General features: G+C 38.5%; 1 long non-coding RNA gene across 1 annotated transcript; it reads right to left on the bottom strand.

The window, feature by feature from the left end:
- Positions 1-15,138: 15,138 nt before the first annotated feature.
- LOC137188347 (uncharacterized) lies at positions 15,139-21,556 on the bottom strand. Its single transcript, XR_010929366.1, has 5 exons — positions 21,396-21,556; positions 19,647-19,772; positions 19,283-19,395; positions 17,877-18,022; positions 15,139-17,303 (listed from the first exon to the last, which is right to left on the bottom strand). It is a non-coding gene; the product is annotated as an uncharacterized lncRNA (long non-coding RNA).
- Positions 21,557-25,778: the final 4,222 nt, after the last annotated feature.

The following is a 25,778-nucleotide window of genomic DNA, read 5'->3' as shown; positions in this document are numbered from 1 at the left end:
GATTTCATTGAGGGATTTATATAGCATCTTTACACAAGCTCTGTTACTGACCGTCTCAGATGCAGCATTAAATCTGCTCTTCTGTTCCGCCCAAACCTTTTTTATTTTTGTCACAACTGCTAGCCCCGCTGCTCTTTGTTTAAACTCATTGCTTTGCATGTGGTTAACTCTCTGACCTTTGTGTTGCGTGCTCAGAATCTAAACTCTGAGAGCAAACAGACTGAACGGCACACATGCCAACAATCATTTGAAAGAGTGGTAAGTAATCCAGCTCTGTGAATCGAGTTATGCTTACTCCGATTACAGCCCTAATGCGAGTAAGATAACCAGGTGTTTACATGAGTTGCAATAATCACAGTATTGCTTTACTGTGGTTGTAATCAAATTATTAAAGTGCACACTGTCTGACTCTGTCTGATAAGCTTGGAGCTGCCGGAGGTGGGGGAGTGTGGAGAGCAGGCTTCAGTTAAATTTATGAACAAATCACACTGCATGACATACAGTTATGGTAGCATACTGCTGAGGCCAGCAGTTACACACACACACACACACACACACACACACAAAGGAATACACTAGGATTAGTTAGATACATCAAGTTGATATTGTCCTTTGACAGAAATGGAACCTGGTCAGGTCCGACATAACAGACATGGGTTTGGCTGACTGCAGTCTGTTATAGGGCCTTAAATAAAAACAATGGTTTATTACTACTATTACTATGATAACATTGTGCTCCCCAAGTGAAACAAACCCCCAGAATAGTCAAATGAGGGTGAACGGTGAGATTATTTCCAAAACTGACATCTCAATTCGAATTCGAATTTGACCTCCTGTACTGTATTTACCATAGTTGTGTGCACACAATTTTATGTGCAGTTAGTTATTATTAGTGACTTATCAGATGAGCTCACTCTCTATTTTACTTCAAATAAAGTGGTTTAGATAGTCTGTATAAACTGTTGGTTTGTTTTCAACCTGTTTCATCATCTGGCTGTTTGTGTTTCTTGCCATGTTTAATGTATTCCCAGATCTCAGTAATTACTTTGGTGAGTACAATGTTATCATAACTGATAGAAATAATAATCACGACTATAAAAATAAAGAGACAAGAACAAAAAAGACCCAAGTAGTAAAAGAATAACACAAGGACAATGGTCCTTTAAACCTGTACTATATACATATACTACGAGCCCATGCCCAACACACGTTCATACATCGTTAATGTATCAATTACAACTGCTTTAAGTATTATAAGTGCGAGTTGTCCACTAACTGCAGGGTTGGCATTTGTGTGTCAAAGTGTCCTTAAGCAAGACACTGAACCATTGCATGGCAGCTCCGCCACCATCAGTGTGTGAGTGTGTGTGTGTGTGTGTGTGTGTGTGTGTGTGTGTGTGAATGGGTGAATGACGGGCAAAAATTGTAAAGTGCTTTGTCCAGGAAGGTACAAAGGAGCAATCCATTTATCATTCTACTTTGATGAATGGCCAGACCTATAAAAGTAAAATAAAATAAAACCAAAATTGTATTAAACTATAGTTTTTCTTTGGTCTGGACTAATTATTCATAACATTCACATATAATGGTCAGATAACACACTAAGGCAGTTTTTCAAAATTCAAAGATTTTATATAAAATTAAATATTTGATGTGTAATGATCTTTCTGAATTCAAAACTCACTATATTTAAGGTCAACAAGCTGTACATTGTTGTCCTCTCCGTAAAATAGGCTATTGTCCTCTTTGTTAAGATGGAGAAATTAGCTGAAGTGTAGATATTACACCCAATCATCTGAGTAGTGGAAGCATTGTGGGTTACAGTAACAATACCACAACAAGAGATCTGCAGTCACCTTTTAGGTCAACACTGCAAATAAACTGAAAAACATCAACTCTACAATGTAATTCAGTAACAGGGTACATGGGTTGAGTTAGAATTAACTTAAGTGATATACATGTTAGTTCTCATTCGTTCAAAATGATTTTTGAAGAAGTGGCAGGAAAGACACCACCAGTGAACTTGTTGGTAATTTGGCATTGACCTCCTCAGTTTGACTATCTTTATAGGAATAGAAAAGCTGAAAGGCACAGCCTGTGTCGCTTCACAGCAAGAAGGTTCTGGGTTCAAACCCACTGGCTGGTTAGAGCCTTTTAGTGTGGAGTTTTCATGTCCTCCCCATGTCTGTGTGGCTTTCCTCTGGATACTCTGGCTAACTTCCACAGACCAAAAACATGCAGGTTAGGTCAGTCAGCCCTGTGATTGACTGGCAATCTGTCCAGGGTGTATACCCGCCTCCTGCCCACTGTCAACTGGGATCGGCTGTAGCCTCCCCATAACCACTCTAAAGGATGAGCGGTATAGAAAAGAAAAGCAGAGAAGCCCACAGACAGATACTTGTGAATTTCCTGTATAATAACTGATGGTTGGAGCTCTGGTGTGATGATGTAATTATAATGCTAATTGTCTATTTGAACCTGCACTTAAAGCTTCATTAGAACAGGCAGATACAACATGCATTACAAACATCTTTATATCCATCTACATTTCCATTTAATCACAATAACACCACACCTCTCACGTCTCTAATAAACCAAGTCTGTCATGTGTGTCATGTGACCTGTCAACCTTTCACCTCATCTAATGGCTGAAGCTCACATATTTGTCAACCCACCTCCTTCCCCACTGGCCTTCATAGTGACAGCACATCAACATAATATTGCTTAGAAGCAGAAACTGCACACCCTTACTCATATTGCCATCCTTCAGCTGATTATTGTCAGACAGCTGATTATTTCCCTGCCTTCTTGCCACAGTTAAAACTACTTGGTGGTTGGGTGGAGCTGGATAAAGTGGATGAGGTGGGATAGGTTGTATTAGGGGGAATTACAGACCACACAGGATCTGACAGGGCACTTAAACAGAGGATGAGATTTCTCATTGAGATTTCCTAGATATTAAGGGTATTGTTAAAATGTGTCATTTTAACACTGATAAATTCTATTCATTTAAAAAGATTCATGTAATCACTACTAACAAGAGAATTCAGTATCTGCTGGCCTCATTTATCCCACATTTATCTTTGATGGTAACTTTATCATCATCAGCACAAAATGCAACCAAATTACACCCAACAACGCTTTAAGGCCTGGAATTAATTCAGGCATCTAATGAAGTAGCCGTGTTGAATTTAAGAACCCCCTGTGCACTGGTTTTGGCAGAAAAAGGAAAGATGAGACTAGTGCAAACAAAACATATTGGTCTGGGTTTATGACAAAGAAGGATGTGCAAATTGTAAACTGCATACCTACAGAAAAGCAATGTGAAAGCTTGTGATGACATCTAGTGTCTGACATGTGAACTGCACATCATGGAAATGTAGCACATGGCAGAGGTGTGAGATAAATGAGGTGTCAATGATGGCCAAAACAGCATGTATAATACCTCATCACTTTTACTATATTAGAACTTAATTTCTCAAAATGGTGACATTAGAGATTAGAATGACACCATAATGCAAAAAGCAAACACTGCAGCACTGCTCCAAATCAGAGGTTTTTAATGAAACATGTTCCATCCATTTGCATGGTGTTGATGGCTGATAATGAATGTTACCCAGAGGCAGCAGAATTGGCTCATTTCTCAGGGGTTTCAAGAGCTGGTGGCTTCTCCTGTGTAAGGTTACACACCATGTGGACCATGAGGTGCAACTGTGCTGCTGTGAGGATTAATAAGAAGGTGACTGATGGCACTGTTTGGACCGAGTATGTACAAGATATAGCAGTATTTGGATGAATGTGTCTGCATGCATGTATTGTGTATGTGGGTCGGTTTCTGTGTGCAATTCATATGTAACATGTATGTTGCATGTTTGTCCCTGTAAAGCTTGTAATCTTTGTTTTTGACAAGTGCTCTATAAATAAAATGTTATATCATTATAGTAGCACTAATATAGTGGCATAGTGAACATGAAACATACATGAAACATGATAACATGAATTAAAGACTGAACTGAGATGAGTGAGGTGATGGTGAACATCAAAGTCAAATAATCCAGTTCTGATACTGTGGTTAAGCATACAGTACAATCTATAAGATATCATCTCTAGGTAAGGTCCATGTTAAGGAGTTTGACAGCTTGAGGAAAGAAACTGTTATTGCCTCCCTGAGGGCAGCAGAGGACATTGTTGGTGTAGCTGATGTCTCCAACAATCTCTGTTGCATTTATCCTGTAATGTTTGTGATAAAGCACCCCCAACAGTGCACGCTGCTGACTGCACCACCCTCCTGTGCACTCCTGTCCTGCCAGGTACTTTTCCCATGGCAAAGAAACACTGTGAAAACACAGAGATGGAATTTCGTATAAAAAGACTGTAACATGGATCCCGACCCACCCACAAGGTGCAAGGCTGTAAAGGTAGGGGGTGCATGGGGGTGGGGGACAACAACCAAAAATGTGAAATATAGAAGTGCAAGGGCAGAGAAGCCAAACAGATTTAGTTGTGCTCTCCTGTCAGATTTTTTTCTGCATTGTTATTTTGTCTACAAGAGACAATGCTGGGCTGTCAGCCACTGTTGGCTCCAGGGCTAATGGGCTCGAACTACTATATAGAACTACCTTAAACATCCAACTACAAGCTAGGAGGCCAGAACTCTCCCAAACTCTGAGGGCACCAATGAAAAGCTTGTGACAGCATGAAGTTCCACACGATCTGGAAAATAATCAGGATAGGTTTTAGGATAATCCCTAAGTCCAGACCAAAGCCTGACTTATCCTGCTGACATGGAGCCAGTCATTTAGCTAACGTCCTAGTGCTGGAGGAATATCTAACTGACTCACACCTGTTTCCCTTTTGATAAAGATTAGCTATGATTGAAGCCATAAATCTCGGGTGAGGATTCTTTTATTGCACAACAATGGTAAGTTCACTTGCGTAGAATGCACCAAATGTTTTGCTGCTGTTGTTTTTTTGGAAATTGATTGATTTCTTCCATGGTGGTGCATCCTCTCCCTTTCAATCCCTAAGTATGCACTACTTAGCAGAAAATTCATTACACCCTACTCCTTTGCTCTTGATGGCTTTCGTGAATTTTTGGGTCCCCCCTAATATTTGTGGTAACTCTTCACCAGTGACAACACTAGCAGTCACATACAATAAATGTGTGTGCGGTGTTTCTGTTTTACTGCAGTGAGTGACAGCCGTACCACTTCCTGTGGTCAGGGAAACTAATTCCACAGATGGATTAAAAGCTCCACTAAACTTTGGAGACTGACATTTCCTCTGTTGTCTGTGACATTTGTGGTGACATTTGATCCGAGGAGGGTGGCTTTGGCTTAAATCCGTCTGATATGCAGACCTCGGCTGTTGCGCCATTTTGACGTCCACTCTCCAAAGAGTGTCAGCTGAGATGTAGAATGAGTAAAGATGTCTGAAGCTTGCCTCTCCTCAGGCTTCAACACTTCAAACAGTGCTCTTCCTCGCCACACAAATGTCCAAGGCTTGCTGTTGTATTGTGCAGAAGAAGACCTGTTCAAATACAGAGGGGACAGTCTACAACATCACAGGCAGTGATAGAGACAGGTGCTGAGATGCGGTAAGCATGGAGTTAAACAATAGATTAATCTAATATTCTGACTGATTTCTTCATAACCAAAATTTAAGTTAATAAAGACAAATTATGAATGTTTCACTTACCAGTTGTTGTTCCTGCTTAGACTGCTGTAGGTTAGTGTAACGTTAGTCAATTTGTGTATTTCTCCATCCACCATAGAACAAAATAATCCAAACAGTTTAACAAACTTTGTACATTTCACAGCCCCTTTTAAAAACCACATCCTCCTCTCCTTCATGATGGCAAACCTACCAACCACATTGTCTTTGTCACTGTTTATGTGATGCTCAACACACAGCAAAGTGAGGTTTGATAGTCTCGTCTCATCTATGCATGAACGTAAATAGCTCTTAATGAGCCTCAGACAGCTGAAACTTCATCTTGTGAGTTTCATTCACCACAAACATAAAAAGACTCGAATATCACATATTTTTGATAAAGTTTTCAGTGAAGTTAGTCATAAACTTTGAATTGCTGCTTCTGCCATTGCAGGAGGGGGGATTACACCCATGGTGTTAAGAACTACCATAGAGAACTACCATAGAGAATGAGTAGAAGAAGCTGAGAGAGTTAAGTTCTCCTATTCCTGCTGCACCCACGGGGTCGCGCGCTACGTCCCCAGCCAGGCCCCTACTGAATGTGGGCCCTGGGGCAGCCACCCCCTCTGCCCCCACAGTCGCTCCGCTTATGGTGAAAAGTCTGAGACATGCTGGTTTTAAAACAGAGCACCTAAAAAATGGAAGTAAAGTTTACCACATTAAATACCAAATGAATAGCTATTATAGTTGCATTTTAATTAGGAAGTTTATCGTTCTTTTCATTTCTGTCTGTCGAAAAAGGAAGATGGTTATGTACTTTTTGGAAGAGCGGGGGGAGGGTCTTTTAACTTTTTTCTGACCCCAGGAAAATAATCCAGTCTCTGTATCACTGATTTATTTCCCTCATCAAAATTAGATAGTAGGACCAATGTTTTAGGTGGACGGTACTTAGTGAATGACATTATTTCTCAACAGAGCACATCTTTTTTCACTCACCTACAGTGGCTCTCACCTTCACCTTTTTCTGCATCACAACAGAAAACAAAACTACAATAGAGGAGAACGGATAACATGAGCCACTTTTTACTGCAAAATGAAGGTGTATTTGTTTCAAATAATAGTTAATATATATACCTCAGGTTGTTGTGTACCCATGGAAATCGAAAACAAGTTATCTAATTATTATGGTTTTAGAACAATGACCCATCAAAAAAAGTTTGTCCTATGGAACAACTTACCCCAAGGTAGGGGTAAAATGAGCATGGGGATGGGGTAAATTGAGCACTCTATGTGTAAATAGTGTTACCATCAAATACTGATATAAAAATTACACAAAATCAAACAAATTTGAGATAATTTTGAACTTTATTAATGCCATCAATTTAACAAAGGCAAAAACTACTTGTCAGTAAAATTATATGTCTGTGTCCTGTTGTTCAACATGTTACCTAAACACTTTCAGTAAAGATTAAACTGTGATCTTTGTGTGTTAGCCACAGAAAGAATATGTGTGTAAATGTGCTTTTGTGTATACAGACAAATTAAAGGAAAAACTGGTCCAGGTCTGAATGCTTGACCCCTACAGTGAGGGGATCTGGGGGCTCTGTTATGCTGTGGGGGGCATTTTGCTGGCATGGTTTGGGTCCACTTGTCCCCTTAGAGGGAAGGATCACTGCTGATTAATACAAAGTTGTTGTGAGTCATCACCTTTATCCTATGATCAAACATTTCTACCTTAATGGGAGTTGTTTCTTCCAGGATGACTGTAGTGGAAATTGAAGATGTATTCACAGAGAGCAAGTTGTCTTTCAGAGTTTTATTGCAATATCCAGAATACATATTTGCAAGTCCAGACCTCCCAGTTTGCTAGGCTGAAGAGATATTGAATGAAGTTCAGTGTTGGTACTTGCATGTACAGCCAGATGCATCACAATCATCCCATATTCATCACCCTAACAGCTATTTTTAATTAATTCACTGTATCTGTAGGGAGTTTCTTTCTGTCTCTGCTGAGAATGAAGAGTTGAAGGCCAAATCCTTATCTGCCTTTCCTCCCTGGAAATTCCCTCTAAAGTTACAGTGACTGAGTCCCACACCTCAGCTTTGATAGTACTTGTTAGGAACATTTTCACACAGGAAGCAGAGATCATAAAGTCTTACAATGAGCATTTGACTATAAGGCAGTGTAACATTATCTTAAAACAATAACATAAGTGTATATGTTTCTATTTCAATGACAATGCCCCCATTCACAGGGCACAAGTGGTCACTGAATGGTTTGATGAGTATGAAAATGATGTGAATCATATTCTATGGCCTTCACAGTCACCAGATCTCAACCTATTTGAACACCTATGGGAGATTTTGAATCTATGTGTTAGACAGCGCTCTCCACCACCATCATCAAAACACCAAATGAGGGAATATCTTTTGGATGAATGGTGTTCATCCCTCTAGAAGACTTCAGAGACTTGTAGAATCAATGCCAAGGTGTATTGATGCTGTTCTGGTCGCCCAACACCATACTAAGACACTTTATGTCGGCTTTTCCTTTAATTTGCCACCCGTCTGTATGTACAGCATGTTTGTGTGTGGCTTAAACTTAACATCAGTCAACAATTAGGTATTTATTCATCAACATTGTAACACTTGTAACAGTGATCAAACATTAACATAAACAGTGTCTCTAGTCTCTAGAATATCAGAAAATAATTTTTGGGGGTAAATTGAGCCATTTACTCGACTTGCCCCAACATCATTGGCACGTTTTACCCCACAACCTCCATTTTGACAAAACTGTTTCACAAAGTGGCTCAGATCCACAGTTATGCTTAGTTTATGACCTTGTTTTGTAGCTTACACTGACTTAAATTAACATGTAATAATGTCCAAAATGTATCTTTGTTAATTAAGATACAAGACTGATAACTTTAGTAACATGATGAATTCACTTGGCATGACAAAAATCTTTTTTTTTGCTCTGTTTTGCTGACCACTCTCTCCATGTGCTTGAGTCAAAGATGGATTGAGTAATGTGAACTATACTTTCTCAATTTGTGATCACATGATAACTTTTTTCTTATGGTTACACAGATAAAGGGGGTGGCTCATTTTACCCACTGGCTCTATTTACCCCGTTCTTCCCTACAGTTAAATGTCATAAAAAGTCCTCCTATAATATAATTCAAGTTCAACATCACATGTTGTCAACTTGTTCTGTAATGAGTGAATTTAAATGAAGCACATTGACCATTGTTGTTTACTGTTTGGAACAGAATACTGGTTATCCAGGATCACCAATGTTCAAACCTGTGTTCTTCAGTCAGGTTGAATCTGACTCTGATTTGTTTTCCCCCTTGGATTCATTTGTGCAGATTTGAACATAGCAATTGTACTCCGGTGCAGACCAACACAACTGCACCGAGAGACACTTAGGAGGAGGTGGACCTTCTTCCTGTTTGCATTCTCGCTCCTGCTCTAGACACATCTGACCAATGAGCAGAGAGAACGTTCTCACCTGGCTTTTAGTGATGCATTTTGGTTTGCTTGAATATTTTTGTGTGAAGAGAAGCTAAACAAAGTTTACCAACTCATCCACTGATTTAGATCAGAGCAAAACACACTGTAGGTTTGAAAACGGCCTTTAACTCTTACTTATCAGAGGCAGAGAATGAAACTCACTATAAAGAAGAAAGACATATGAAGCTATGAATGAATGAACAAAGGACAACTGTGTATTAATAAAAAGACACCTTTGTCCTTTAGGGTGACGAATGTGAGATGTACACCATCATGATGCACGCAGGTGTATGTACAAATATGATAGCTGAACTTCACCACGGCATCTGTCATCCTCACAAGCTGTCTGATCCATTTGCAAATGCTGGTGTTAATATTGCAATAAAGTCTCTTGAAGACAACAAGCTGTTTGCAAATTCGCTTTTAAGACAGAAAATTCCCAAGACAGAACCTTACATTGGGACCATTCCACATAAACAGACAGCAAGTTATCACTGTCTAACAGTGTTCTCGGTTGTCTACAGACTGTCTAACAAGGAATCATATAGTTTCTGCACATCTCCATCAATTTTTTTCCCATCAATTTTCCTGGTGCCCAGGAGAAGCACTTCACACAGACTTCTATCATGCTACTACTGGTCTCCCTAGTTGCTGGCATGACTCTAGAGCCTTTCACAATATACGTTGACAAATGCTGGAAGAAGATTCCCACGCACTGGTCCAATGGGAATGCACATCATCTGTGATTCATTCTTGATTCACTCACCCTCAGTGGCAACACCTAACCAGCAGGCAAAGGAGCTTCATTAGGAAACTGAATGCAGCTCATGGGGCCACCAAACATGTTTTTGGCATCCTGAAATCTAAGTGCAGGAAGCTCAAGTGTCTGCACATGAAAGACAGAGAAAATATCAGTACAACAGTCATATTGCATTCTTCACATTTGTTTAGATCCATGTGACTGAAGATGAGCCTCAACTCCATCAGCTCAGGGAGTACATTAGCATGACCTGCAAAACCACAGTGGCCACATTTATGGGAAATATGTTATGTTGAAATAAACCATAATTGTCCTTTAAACTTTATGCCAGCTATTGAAAACTGGCGAATAAGTAAAGTTTGGTACATTAATACCATTATAAACTTGTATGGCAATTATAGTGGAGCAAGTAAGAGCTGCAGGACAGAATCCAAGTAGATCCTCTTTTCATTATGCCAAATAATAATATTGAAATGCATATAGAACATTTTCTATTTACCGTGGCCTTCTTGATATCTGCTGAAGTGAATTCACAAGTAGCAGTGTTGTCACCCAGCCTCCTGTCTTCCCCACTCCTCAACCTCCAACATCTACCCAGTGGCCATGTCGCGCTTCCCAGCTCCTGTTCAGACCCCGTCAATAACCACACTCACTTGTTAAAAACAAAAGACATGTCATCACAGCAGTCATCCTCTCCAGAAGGACTGGTTTCTTCATTTCCATCCCACCAGCCAGAAAGCCATGAGTCCCAGACTCAGAGGTATAGTGACCATTTTAAGGAGTAAAATAAAATAAGATTTCTTTAACAATCTGAATTACAGAATTTGCACAGGACCACATTACTTCAGCTTGAGCTGACCAAGACATACAAACACCTCTACAACCGAAATAAGATATTGTTCTACAAAAAATTTGAGCAAATATTTGCAACCAAAGGATATAAATTCACAAATAAAAAACTAAAGACAGATGTTGGGCAACAGGAAAGGGCAAAATTGCTTGGGAGTACTACTCTGTAAGTGCTTGGACTATATTTTCATCTTAAGAGGAAGTTGGACTGTCTGAAGAGTATCAAAATCTTCTTGTGGATGGAAATCCTGCTGTCACTTTGTATTTGCCCTGGTGAATATTTTGCCACCAACAATTCAACTATGAGGCTTCATCAGTGCTTCCCAGTTGAAACACTGGACAGGGGAAAATAACCTCAGTAAATAGAAGTGTAAAATGCCACTATGTACCTGTCTGGTTTGAATGAAGTTCTGTTGTATCTTTTCACAGCAAATACTGTAGGTGATATATTTGACCACCTGGCACCAATCCTTTCGACACCACTCTTCCCCAGTCAAACCCCATACATCAACAACAATTTCAGCAACCAAAAAGTCTTTACTCATGGAGCAAGCCAGTGACATCCCAGAGGAGGAGTCTGGTCCCTCCACTGCCACTCACAGCAGACAAGCCTCAGTGACTGGCAGAAAAAAGTCCACAAGCCGACCATCATTTTAAGCCACCTGTGAGGCCCATGCTGAGCAGAGGACAGCTGCATTGGAGGCACTGGTGAGGCAAGAAATGGAAAAATGGAAAAGAAAAAGAAATCATTATGTGCTTGGTTCAAGTACTCTGCCCATGGGGACTTCTGACACTCTGAGATCCCCTGCTGATTTGGCCTGAATTCTTAACACCCAGTGCCCATGACCTGACCACTTGGAAGCACGGCAGTCTTGATGATGGAGAGGCGCTGAAATCACAAGATCATTAATTTAAAGCTTTAGTGCCTTCTCAAATATCACAAGGGAGTGCAATTGGATTTCCATTTCCATTTCATTTCACCTGAAGTTCCTCACATCCCCCAGCAGTGTACTGCAGACCAGCTCACAGAGATCTGTAAAGACACGAAAAGAAAAGGCACTGTAATGAAAAGGTAGGGTCAGGGAAGGTGTACCCTATCCTTAAATAAATGTGTAAAAGATACTGATTTCCAAACCATTCAATTCCACAGATGCCAGTTTGCGTCTTTGCCTACTAAATGTAGAAAAAAACATTTTCCTTTGGTGGCGAGCATTGTCACCACAGTGCAAAAAGCCACTTTTTACATTTGATGATTTTACTGCAAAATGAAAGTGTATTTAATTCACTCTATGGGAAAATAGTGCTACCATTAAATACTGATATATAAATTACACAAAATCAACAAATTAATTATAAAATTAAAAATAATTTTGAACTTTGAAATCATATGTTTGTGTCCTGTTGTTCAACATGTTACCTAAACACTAAAGACTAAACTGTGATCTTTGTGTTTTAGCTACAGAAAGAATGTGTGTGTAAACGTGTTTTTGTGTATACAGACAGGTGACAAATTAAAGGAAAAACTGGTCCAGGTCTGAATGCTTGACCCCTACAGAGAGGGGGTCTGGGGGCTCTGTTATGCTGTGGGGGGCATTTTTTGGCATGGTTTGGGTCCAATTGTCCCCTTAGAGGGAAGGATCACTGCAAATCAATATCAATTTGTTCTGAGTGATGAAACATTTCTATCCTGATGGGAGTGGTCTCTTCCAGGATGACAATGCCCCAATTCACAGGACACGAGGGGTCACTGAATGGTTTGATGAGTATGAAAATGATGTGAATCATATGCTATGACCTTCACAGTCACCAGATTACAACCCAACTGAACACCTATGGGAGATTTTGGACTGAGGTGTTAGACAGCGCTCTCCACCACCATCATCAAAACACCAAATGAGGGAATATCTTTTTGAGGAATGGTGTTCATTCCTCCAGTAAAGTTCAGAGACTGTAGAATCAATGCCAAGGCACAATGAAGCTGTTCTGTTGGCACATGGTGGTTCAACACCTTACTAAGACACTTTATGTTGGCTCTTCCTTTAATTTGTCACCTGTCTGTATGTACAGCATGTTTGTTTGTGGCTTAAATCAACAACAACATTGTTATTGTGTTTTTCAATAACCAAGTTTATCACAGCTTTTTGTCAATTCTCAAACTGCATAGTTTATATTTTCCCAAAGTGCTCAAAAACATCAGATAATTCCACTTTTACTGTGGCATGTTAGGAATCAAACATGAAGGAGAGTCTTGTCAAAGCAAGATTTGAAGCACTGTGGTCTACAACAGGAGATAAAGGAGAGTATGAAGAGAGGCAAACTGACAAACTAAAAGTCATGCTCCATATCACAGTGGATAACAACCACTACATGTTTAAATAACACTTGAGGGTAATGATGTGAAGCTTCTGGATTGGAAGGATTCAAAGATGCAATAGCAAGTAAATAGTGTTTTGAAGTCTGTAGATAGTGCAACCCTTTAGGTCACATGTTGTATCTTTAAATACAGTTTTTACAAAAAACATATACATTACAAGTGAACATATTGGGTGAATTTGATGTTCTGCTAAAGGAACAACAACATAAGGTATTTTCTTGATTACTGTGGCAGTTTCAATATGCAAAACATTTCATGTGAAGAGACTCACTAAATTTCTTCCATTAAACACATTTTTTTTTAGATACAAGTTCAATCACTAAATCATACTCAGTCTAAATCAATGCATTACAACATAACTACTAATCACTTCACCACCACTGCCATACATGGCTTTCTTTTTGTTTATTGTCAAAAACGTTTTGATGTGTAGAGTCTGATTCTGTTCTATAAGTTGTGGTTTAATGTTTTATGCTTTCCAGCATTATAGTATTGGTTTACTTTGGGACTGAAAAGGTTATTGAATTGAAAAGTAATGTTTGATATCATGAGGAAAAACACAAACTTTGTGGTAGATACAGAACAAAAATGTATGCAATGAAGCAAAATTGCAATGACCATTTTGCCTTGTATGAATGTCAAAATTGCTGTACTTGTTAGTAATTTATATTTACAGTAACAGAGCATATTCAATAAAACTAAGTTTCTCTCATTTTTTGAGTTGAATTGCATACTTTCCCTTGTTGATTTTTTTTTTTTTTTTTTTTTTTTTTTACAGTTTGACAGCATAATTTTAAAATGTTTTATTTTAAAATGCAATTGTTAAAATTCAATGAACTTATAAAATGTTATGATTCTCTGAAGAACTTGATAGATAATGAATTACATATTTTCACCCTTTTTCATGTACGTTAAACTAATGTTGTGAGTTAAGTTAGCTGACGTTAAGAAACAAAACACTAACACTGTCATCCATTTCTTTCTTTATTTTTGCCAGGGAAACACAAACAGAAATCCAGCTTAACCACTTAATACAATGTATCCACACAGAAGTAGTGGGGTATGCCAGTGCGGCGTTGCTATGGAAATGGTCATTTGTGTCTGTGCACATTGCTTTGATGTGAACAGCCCACTTTTAGAACGTTAATGATCATACACCTTGGGATTCTTTTGCAAGTTGCATCCAGTCTCATCAGTCATTGATCTGAGATGTTCCACAGAACACAGATGTGAAGCTTTTGAAATGTCATACTTGCCTATTTCCTGAGTTGAGAGTTGAGCTGTTTTCAACATCATTTGTAAGGTATTGTTTTGTATGTTTTCTATTCACCTTTGTTTTTTAATTTGTTAATTAAGGTTATTTTTTCACATTTATTGCCCATGTTACTGGTCTTGTTTTCAAGTGCATCACTTATGGTCGGATTTTTATTTGAAATTAAATTAATTGACTGACTTCATTGATATTGATTTTTTCATTTAGTGGCTAAGCGAGCTACTGAGCTTAGCCTGAGCTCCTCTTGGAATATTGTTGTGTGTTCATGTTAATATTGTCGTGGCAGTACGTCTTTCATGTGTTGTGCCATCTGCTGTGAGCAGTGTTATTTGTGTAGCTTTCGTTTGTCACTGTGCATGGGTGACCACACTACTTTCTCCTCTGGGGATTAATAAAATTATCTATTTAAACTCAGTTGTGCAAATGAAGCCAAAGCAATCATGAAATACAGTTAGTAAGAGGGCAGGGCTCCTAAAGCAAGAAAATAAATCTCTGGCCTCAGCTCGTGTTTCTATCTTGTGTTAACAGATTTTGGAAACCAAGCCCTCATTAGAGCGCCGCAGGAGTGGCATCAGCCTCCTTTTATAGTGATTAGGCAATCATCCTCCACACCTCCCTTAATGTGCATTTCCATCAAGCGCACTGTTTCAGAGCCTTTCCTTTTCTAGGGAACTTCAGACCTCAGATTCCCACTAAATTCAATATAATAAATTCATTTATTTATATCTTTATTTCGTTTCAGCTCTGCTTTGTCAAATCAAACCATATACATGTATGATAAGGGTGAGAATTATTTAAATAAATGAAAACCTATCAAATGTGACTATTTTATTTCACTTAATTTAACAATTTGAGCTTAAAATACTCAATGCAATCTTGTTTGATAATACAGTATAATATGTGCTCCACATACTTTGCTTTGTTTGTTCACCTTGAGGTGCAACAAACTACAACAAAATCAAAAACACAACATTTCACAAAACACAACAACATTTCACAAAACGGAAAAGATAGGGACAACAGTTCTTGTTTATGACTGGACAGAACCTGAGTCAATTCAGAGTGCAATCAAGATTGGTCAGTGATGCTATTCAGAAGTAAACTCCCACTGACGTGCTGATTGGCCATGAATGTAAGTGGAGTGCTAATGGGCCTTTGTCTTTTGACATTGAAAAAACCTACCAACAGTACCTCGCTGTAGACAAGATGGTGTGAAGGGTGAACATTAACAACTCAAATTTGTCTGCAATTGAGCATAACATTAAAAATACATGAATTGGACAGTTTTGAAAAATACACAAAAGAATATTTGCTTTAATTAAAATGGATACCCTGTCTTATATAATTAATATTTATACTACTGTTTGTCTTCCTATTCATGTTGTTGTGTTATGTTAAAAGGCAATGTTTTCTCAAGTGAAGGAAGTGTTCTGTACCGCATGGAACACAAACAGAACGCAGGATGTTGACACTGGAGACCAAGTCCTACAGTATGTGTGTATAGTGCCAAGACGGTGGATGCCATGGAACGAGATTTGGTTGTTTTTGTCTGATGGGATCTTCAGTTGAATGGTCAAGAATTCTTTCAGAGTCTTTTCGGGAATCGAGGAAGAGTGGTCTGCAGGCTCTGGGATACTGGAAAAAATGAGGTTGTCTCACACTGAGCACACTGGCAGATCTAGTACAGTTTCTTTCATTTGTTTGTTGTCTCTGGTGACAGCTGCTATTTCATCAGTGAGAGTATGGACGGATTTTTTTTACTGTTTGTTCTCTTTGGTTAAGGTGAGAATCTGTTCATGGCTGATATATAATATATATAAAATATAAAATATAAAGAAATCCGTCTCAAGTCGACATCAACTCGGGCTGAAAGTAGAGAAAAACGCTGGGAACTGAGCATTCAGAGCAGTCTGAAGCCGATGCTTTTTGCACACAGGGATTACTTCCACATACGTTTACCTCATTATCTGACATGTTGGACTGCTATAGGCCTAGAATAGACTGGGGGACTCCTCATGATGCTCCTCTCTCACCATCCCCCTCTCCATCTGTACGCATTCATGTACCATAAATGCACGTGACTAACTTGGCTTCTTCCGTCAAATTTTAGAGGGTGTTAATGAGATCGGCTTCAAACTTTAACAGGTGACTTATGACACTATGACACTATGCTGGAAAAAAGTTGTTGAAAACTTTGTAATAACTCGAACGGTTTGGATTTTATAAGCCCTCAAATTTGCAGTGCCACATCACACCTTACAATGTAAAACAATGGGGAGGCAATCTATGGGCATGAAATTTGTGTCAAACAGAGGCTTCTGACACTTTTGAAGAACATTTTCACATTAATGGGTTACAATTTTACACATCACGGTCAGTTTACAAGGCATGTGGAGCACTCCTCAGCCTTAAACACTTCTAGTGCTCAGGAGGAGGACTAGAGGAATTTTCACAAGAAAGACTGCGTTACAAACTGGGGGTACTGAACTTGAAAGACAGGTTTAAAGGAATTTCCCAGTTGGGATGGTCCAAACCACACAATCATATTACAGTATGGGAAGTTTAGGATTCAGTATTTTTGGAGCTTGACCCATACTAGGACTAAAAAATGTGAATATCTCAGCCTGTGCTGCATCAATTTTAACCATTCTTTTTTGACCTGTTCCAGATTTTTATGGAATTGCTGGAGTACCCCTTTAATTCAGTTTACTAGAAGAAACCTTGCCACCCAAGAATAGCAAATGATCTCTTTTCCACTGTCTGATTTGTCCAAAGCTGAATCTGATCCAGCAGAGTGCAGAGGATGGCACCTCCCCCAGCAGGGAAATCTTGAGTTACACAGTGCAAGATGAAGCTGAGATGGCAGTGTTGGATGCCTGAGAGGTAAAAAACATAGAGAGTAAGGATAAGGGCTGGTTTCTGAATAAATAGTGAACCAGAAACTCCAACAGTGATGAGATAAAGTGTTCAGCAAGAGGAGACTGGACCATAATGAATGGCTTCAATGTAAATTTGGCTCAGTGTCATTGTAAATTCAAGAGTCTTCATTTCTCATGAATATAGAGGGTGTGCATGTGATGCCACCGTACACAGTCACCATGCTCAAATGCTGCTAAAGTGGTAAAGAGCTGTTGTGCAATCGACTGCACAAAGACAAGATTCAGAAAGAGTTCAGGCAAAAGTTCTTACAGATTGAAAGAACACTTTTAGAACTTGCTCTATACATGCCTTGATAAATAAAGCCCCAGGTTTCCTGAATGAAACATGCAATGAAATTAAAATCCTGCTTCAAAATTTAAAAATAAGATCAAGAAAAATATGATCAAGTCTCTACATACCCTTAGAGTTTGTTTAGAGAAAAATTACTTTCCAAGTCAAAATACATGCAATATAGAGCATGAAAATAAGTACAGTACAAAATAACTTTGGTTTGAATTATGAAAACATACCTCTACTACATCTCTTCATCTTTGACAAGAACAAATTTGCATTGTCTGGACTGAGGAAGAAGGTCACTGCCGTTAAGGTTTACCTTCTCAAACCAATAACATTTAGGTAATGTCAGGGATTCTTGGATGCTGCTGTCTTTCTCCAACTGGGAACAGACAAAACACAATGGTTAGCATTGCTTTGGTCCCATTTTGGACAGAATGAAGGAATGTGCACAGACAATAATATCACTTCTTAAGGTAGTTTTTCATTTTTCTAATGAGCCCTTTCACTTAATTTCAAGTGATGCTCTATAATCTTTTGAGTAGCAAACACTGACTGCAGTATTGAAAAGTGGCTTTGGTTCGCTTACTCTGAGAAATAAGCTGTGGTCAGAGATGGAAGCCCACCCCAACTGCCAACCCCTGCAAATAGTTTTGTGGTCAGAAAAAAAATTCCAAAGAATTTTTTTCTAAATACTCGAACAGTATATTGAACTTTTACCCCGTCCACAAATGTGCTTAAAATTTTCCAAAGACTCATTTTTACACCAAATTGTGACTTAAAGGACCAATGTGTAAGATTTAGTGGCATCTAGTGGAACAGACTTGGCATGAATGAAATGTAATACACATAAGTATGTTTTAATTAGTGTAAAATCCCATGAAAATAGATGTGTTTTCGTTACCTTAGAATGAGCCCTTTATATCTACATAGGGAGCAGGTCTTCTTACACAGAGCCCGCCATGTTGCACCGCATTTCTTGCAAGTTATGTGTCCACCGTAGGTTCTCCTACACACTTTGAAGGGGAGGGGTATTTGATGGGAGGGGTATTCAGTTGGTTGCAATCTGCAACCTCACCCCTAGATGCCACTAAATCTTACAAACTGGTCCTTTAATAAGCTGCTGCCATCTCAGTCCTCACACATGATCCTGTTGGGCTTGTGAGCAGGTGTGTCTGTTGGTTAAAGAAGTACCCTCTTCCTGTCTTCTTCTTTGATAAGAGGATTTGTGTAGTTCAACATACCTTGATGAAAATGTAAGAATAAATTTATTTAAAAATACTTACTAAACACTTAACTACTGAATCCATTATCTATCCCAGCCCAAGCATAGTGCTGTCTGAGGGTCAAGTATTAAGGAAACCACCTTTTTACAGCCACTTTTCTTGTCTACTGTACAATGCATGAGAGTTTGATACAAATAGGTTGGATAGATGTTCTCAAAATTAAATAATATTAGTAAAAGATGCCTTCAACACCTCCAGTGACTTAAAAATGTAACATGAGGGAACCTGTACGTAACATACATTTCCAGAAATCAAGCATGAAAAAAAGTTTGTTTTTTATGCTTTTTACAGATCTATATATTGTTTATACCGAATAAGAAAAACATATATTGCAATTGTTAGAGATTAATATTTACCTTCAGCGTACCACCTTCCACCACTGCTAAATAGTTCTCATTTTCATATGGGAAAATGAAAGCCATCTGTTTTTTTTGGGTTTTGGGGTTTTCTTTGACGCGCACACGCTGCCCTAAAAACAGAAGCAATACAACATATTTACTTTGTGTCTGAATCAACAAATTTACTACAATCATCCATAATCATTCAAAAACAGACTAAAATCAACCGTCTTACTGCATAGATTCCTTTAAATACTTATTATGGCACAATCAGGATGAACGGATGACTTTTTGTATTTATAAAATAAATTAATTGTGTTGGGAGATATATCTATAAAGATGTCATTGTTAACAGTATTGTTTCTGCTTGTGTCAGTTGTACCATTCTTTTTTGCATTTTGTATGTCAACAGCACACAGGGCAATTTGTTCGTTGACTGTCACAATTTTTCCGTTGTCAGTCTTCAGACAGTAATTATAGTTGTCCATGCTGTCTCTTCGGTGGTGTTCTGACATGAGGGGAAGGATAGAAAAACATCAGTTACGTCAGAAACACAGTCGGCAAGACTTAAGAAGAGTCTATACAACAAAACACATTTGTCTTAACACTTTGCCTTATATGTATTACATTACATTTTCACTATGGAAAATTTGGGGTTGTGGTGAGATTTTAAATCCAATCAATTCAGAAAGAAAATGTCAAAGATGAAAAGAACGTTGGAATGTGAGCAACCAGTGAACAATACTCAAGGACTCAAGAAATTGATTTTACTGAGAGCCAAATATAATGAAGAATCAGCCAAGAGCTGCAACATTTAGTCAATTAATTGGCAACTATTTTGATAAACGTCATTTTTTTAAAGCAGAAATGCTAAAGATTTGCAGCATGTAGCTTTTCAAATGTAAATATTTGAAGCTTTTATGTGTCATACGTGATAGTAAATTGGGTATCTTTGGATTTTGGATCGCTGATAAAACAAACCAAGCCAACAAGACGTCACCGTGAGCTCTTATTTTTGTGTCCCTATTTATTAATAATAGAAAACAGATAATGAAAAAACAGATTTCAAGTTTACACACAGATATCATTGTCATCTAAAATAATGTTAACAGGAATTTGATGGAATCTCAGTGTCTCCTGGGAGGGACATCAACTCCCGTGGATTCAGAGCTACAATGATGAGTCAATTAATCGATTAGTTCATCAGCAGAAAATTAATCAGCAACTATTAATCATTTTGAGTGCATTTATTAGAAAAAAAATCCAAAATTCTCTCATTCCAGCTTCTTAAATGTGAATATTTTCTACTTTCTTCAGTCCTCTATGATAGTAAACTGAGTATCTTTGGGTTGTGGACTGCTGGTTGGGACAGCAAGACTTTTTAGGTTACAGCTGGGACATTGGAAAACAGTGATCGACAGTTTTCACCATTTTCTGACATTTTATAGACCAAACCACTTATCGAATAATCGATGAAATAATGAACAGATTAATCGATAAAAAATAATTGATAGTTACAGCCCTATGTGGAGAGCTGGAGTGTTTAACACTTTTCAGTATTAGGCAAGGTATTAGAAATAGTCTTTTTCCTAGTTATAGAAGTAACAAATTACAGGATGACCTTGTAAATATGATGCAATGTTACAGATAAGATAACCAACAGTGTATTAAGTTGTTACTACAACCACCGGGTGACACTTACACATGAATAAATTAGTGTTAACAATCAAATAACATTGCATTAACACGGTTGCATTCTCATAAACACTTTCTGCAGTTAATGTTCCTGGCAAGCGATCTTTTAATGCATGCACGGGAAAAATACAAAATAAATTGGGGGTTGAAGAACACTGAGATGCAGGGGAACATTGTTTAAACAAGCGCATTTTTCAGTTCTCCTCAGCTGGTTTTCTATTTTAGAAGCTATTGTGAAGCTGCCTACTGCAAAATAGTTTTATTACACACTTATATTTACGCTGCAGAATATAATTAGAGATGCATGCAGCATATTAAGAAGTCCTGCACTAACTTAACCTCATTTTTTATCACCATGCTGCCTCACCAGGTAGGAGGGCACCACACAACGTACAAAGCTGATGTGCATGTGTGAAATAACGCATCCGTCACTTACTCTCCGTGGTAAAGTCTTGAAAAGTTGTGAAGGCGAACTCCTGTTGTTTGGTGACAAGGTCAGCGAGCGTCCCGGTGCGCAGCAGCAGCAGCAGCAGCAGCAGCGAGCTTTGTGCTTCAGGCAGCAAGGGAAGGGACACCCTTTAAATAGCCGGTCCTTCGAGGTGACGCAGCGCTGCAGATATGATGGTTTGAGTTATTGAGAATAAAATCCACCCGCTGACAATCTGGTGCTTCTCTGAGAGTAACCGACTTTTTTAGGGCCCTGTTGTATTTCGTGTGTTTGTTTGTTTTTTTCTTTTTTCTTTATTATTACACCACTTAAACCCTAAATTTGATTGGTTCGCTCACACTCTCCATTCAAATATATGAGTATTTTTCTGTGTCCAGCGACAGTTACTTATTGTCTCTACACACCTGACAGTACACATTTCAGTCAAACTTTGACCAGGTCATGTAAGTTAAACGTCTTTCCTTTTCTAAAAACAGACTTGATGAAAATTAGGAAATTATTACACAATTAATTTTACCAATTAAAATTAAAGTGAATGGACCCAAAACTTGCACGATTTTGATGACACAGGTGTGAGTAAGACAGACATTTCTCACCCTGAAAAAGAAAGAAAAAGAAAATTCTCATCCTCACACAGCTGACAGTACACATGTCAATCAAACGTTCAAAATAAAAGCACACCACACTTGTAAGAAATAATTCAAATTCAAATTCAAATAAGCTTTATTGGCATGGCAGATCAGAAATCTACATTGCCAAAGCAGTACAGAAAATTATAAACATTGACAGATTATTAATAATTTTACAATACCATGTAAATATAAACAATAATATCAAATACAATATAATAAAAGGCATTTTTTACAGATGTAATCACACAGAAACATGTACTACAGAGCTTATTTCTCTCTTATGACAAGACTTAATATATTTGCAGCTATTACTGCACATTGACTTTTCTCCCCACATAGATATGACAGTTTCTGAAGATCAGGGAGGTGGATAAATTCAGTATATATGATTCATTTTTTCAAAGAAAACTTCTCTCAAATCTTTATATTTGTCACAGTATAATAGGAAGTGAGATTCTGTCTCAACTTTTCCTTTATGACAAAGTGAAGCCAGCCTGGCCTCCCTGAGGAGCCTGTTCTGCCTGTGACGGCCTGTTTCTATAGCCAGGCTGTGTCCACTCAGTCTGTACATTGTCACCGTTTATCTCAGTTTTCTATCAGTCACGGTGGTCAGGTACTCAGCCACTCAGCCACTGTGTACTCTCTATTTAGGGTCAAATACAATTATAATTTACTTTGTGATTTTGTGGTTTCGTTCCAATATTTGATATAATTTTCTTTTTGTTTTGAGATGATTTGGTTGGGCCAGGTTGTTTTTGGTGTGTGTGGGCAGAGCTTCAGCAGCAGCTGGCAGAGGGGACTCTGATCTTTGTTCAACTCGTGGCATTGAAGGGCTTTGTACTGGTAGGACTGGGGGTTGCTAGATTGGAGGTGTTTATAAAATTTGATGGCTCGCTTCTGAATTTTAATTATTAAAGGGTATTTATGGAGCTATTTCCCTGTCTTTATTCAAGAGCGTGGTATATCAATTTGAGAGCATAATTTATTGATTTCACGTTCAAATTTTGTAATTTGTCCCTCAAAACCCTGTCCTCGCACTCAAATAACCTCTGCTTGCACTTAGATTTGCTCTGTTTCTGCTCAAATTGTGTGCTTGCACTCAAATATAATGTTGCTTGCACAGATTTCCTGCGCTCAAGCCTCAGCTCTTCTCCTCGCACTCAGGCTGCTTCTGCGCTCTCGTGAAACTTCTGCTTTCAGATTTCTCCTCTGCTCTTGGATTTTTTGTGCAACAACCCTGTCAAAATCCCCCAGCCAATAGAAGGCTAGTGTTGACCAATGAAATGATCCCTGCCTCCTTGCGAGCTTGTTCGCTTTACTTCTTAGAGCGCCCCGTACAGGCGGGTACTCTTTAACTGGGTTCACCCACTCCAGCCCTCCAGGGCTTTATAAAATGTACTTCCCTTGCTTTATTTATGACTTTTGGAATAAAAGGACGGTTCATTTATACACCAGCACCCGTGATTTTTACTATAGTAGCTGCATTCAGTATTATAGTAGCCGCATGGCACAGTGCCCGCCTGTTGGTGTGCTGGAGGAGAAAACGATGTCACCTTCATCATAAACGTTGCTATGGTTACGTTACGCCCGTTTGAGAAGGCGAGATGGTCGCTTGCACTTCATTTTTTATCTGAAAAACTGAAGTGATAAGTGTTACAAGGACCCACAGTTGTAGTTTTACTTCCTTTTTCTCAAGTTGATATACCACGCTCTTGAATAAAGATAGGGAAATAGCTCCATAGGTATTGACCAAGTTCTGCCCTGCATGCATTATTGGCTGTGTGTCTGTGGACTCTCAGTTCTGCATGCAGGTCTTCTAACGGATGTTTTGCCCATTTTGGGAGGTCTTGGCTGGTAAGTGGACCCCACACTTCACTACCATATAACACTATTGTATGTGTATATATTTATGTATGTATATATATACACACACACACACACACACACACACACACACACACACATATATTATTATTATATTAATTATATATATATTATTAATATATTTTCTATATATTTCATATCCCTCATTTTTAAAAAAGCAAAATGATCTGATCTCGACAGGCCAGAATGCAAGGTCCCTACCAACGATGCTTGCAGCTTTAATTATCGTTGTTATTGATATTATTGTTGTCATTGTGCTTCTCTGTGTGTCTCTCTCCCCTCTCCCCTTCCCTCCTTCTTTCTCTCTCAACCCAACCAGTCAAGACAGATGGCCGCCCACCTAGAGCCTGGTTCTGCTTTAGGTTTCTTCCCATTAAAGAGGAGTTTTTCCTTGCTGCTGTCACCAAGTGCGGCTCATGGGGAAATGCTGGGTCTCTGTCAAATAAAGACTACGGTTAAGACTTGCTCTATGTGAAAAGTGAGACAACTATGAGATAACTTCTGTTATGATTTAGCACTATATAAATAAATTGAATTGAACTGAACTGAATTGTAACATTATATTATGACTGAAAATAAGGAAAAGCATGATAGGTGTTTACCAGGCAAGAAAAAAGAAGGAAATGGATGACAGTGACAGTGTTTTGTTCATTAACGTTTGCTAACTTAACTCACAACATTAGTTTAACATAAATGAAAAAGAACAAGACACTACTGGACACACCCAGGACCCTTGCAATCAAGCAAAGGACTTTCTTTTTGTTTATTTTATTGGAGCATATTTTTGAGCTACAATCGTAAAGTGAACGCTGTTCTTCAAATATTTGGATGAGCTGGCTTTTGTACTGGCCTGTGCTGTTTTCTGATCTGCTGAAGAGAAATAACTACTTCCTTATGTTCTAAAACTGCACTTGGCGATTTGACAAGTCAGGTCTTTCGAGAACCCAGCCACATTCTAAAACTGTTTCTTCTCATTCGGAATCATTGATCTGAACTGGCCTTAAGTAAAACTAAGTGCAGTTCTTGAGTAAATTTACTTAGTTATTTTCCTGCACTGGTTTAACATATAGTCCTGTTTTATACTGAAAAAACTGCTGAGTTGACAAAAAATATTTGAGTATACTTTGAGTATAAAAAATGCCAAAAATATGTCTGCCTGATCATTTTGGTATGGGACAGAATCAGCTTCATTCTGAAAACTAAATGGTGATTGGGTAAGTGCTCAAGAAGTTCCCAGTCCACCCTCCTGTATCTATCTATCTATCTATAATTGTCTGTATTACATAAATGAAATTGCAAATACAAGCCAATGAAACAGTGGATGGTGAAGTCATCATGTTCTTCACCATTTCCATAAGTAATCTGTTTTCTCCAGATGTTTGTACACCTTTACCTTCCATACATTTTCCATCAGTGGCACTGAGTTTTAAGTTTTGATGATCTTCTCAAAATGTGTCATGATGAAAAAAATCAAGTGATTTAAGGGAAACTGGCTTGTTTAATTGTTAAGGATTATTTATCTTTGGAACTGAACACACACTGGAAAATTTCCAGATTATGGGAATTCAACTGGAGTGAAGTGGGATGTAGAAAAGATACTGGTTTATTGTCAGGCTTTTCTTCACAAAGCTAAAATGTACGGCAACAAATGCTACCATGGCCTGGAACCTTTCTTACAGTCACACCCTATAACAAAGTGATAACGCTCATGACTGATCACACTGTGCTGGATTTGTACATTTTACAGCTGCGTTCAAGTCACAGCATGCCTTGTCAAAGCCGTGCCAATTTGTGAAATCACTGTAAATATACAAACTAGTAATATGCAGATACAGGCAGGTTTTTATGGGCAGAC

Source organism: Thunnus thynnus, chromosome 8, assembly GCF_963924715.1.
Source record: "Thunnus thynnus chromosome 8, fThuThy2.1, whole genome shotgun sequence".
In the NCBI taxonomy this organism is placed as follows: domain Eukaryota; kingdom Metazoa; phylum Chordata; class Actinopteri; order Scombriformes; family Scombridae; genus Thunnus; species Thunnus thynnus.
Note: the sequence above shows the minus strand (reverse complement) of the source record. Positions and strands in the feature narration are given on the sequence as shown.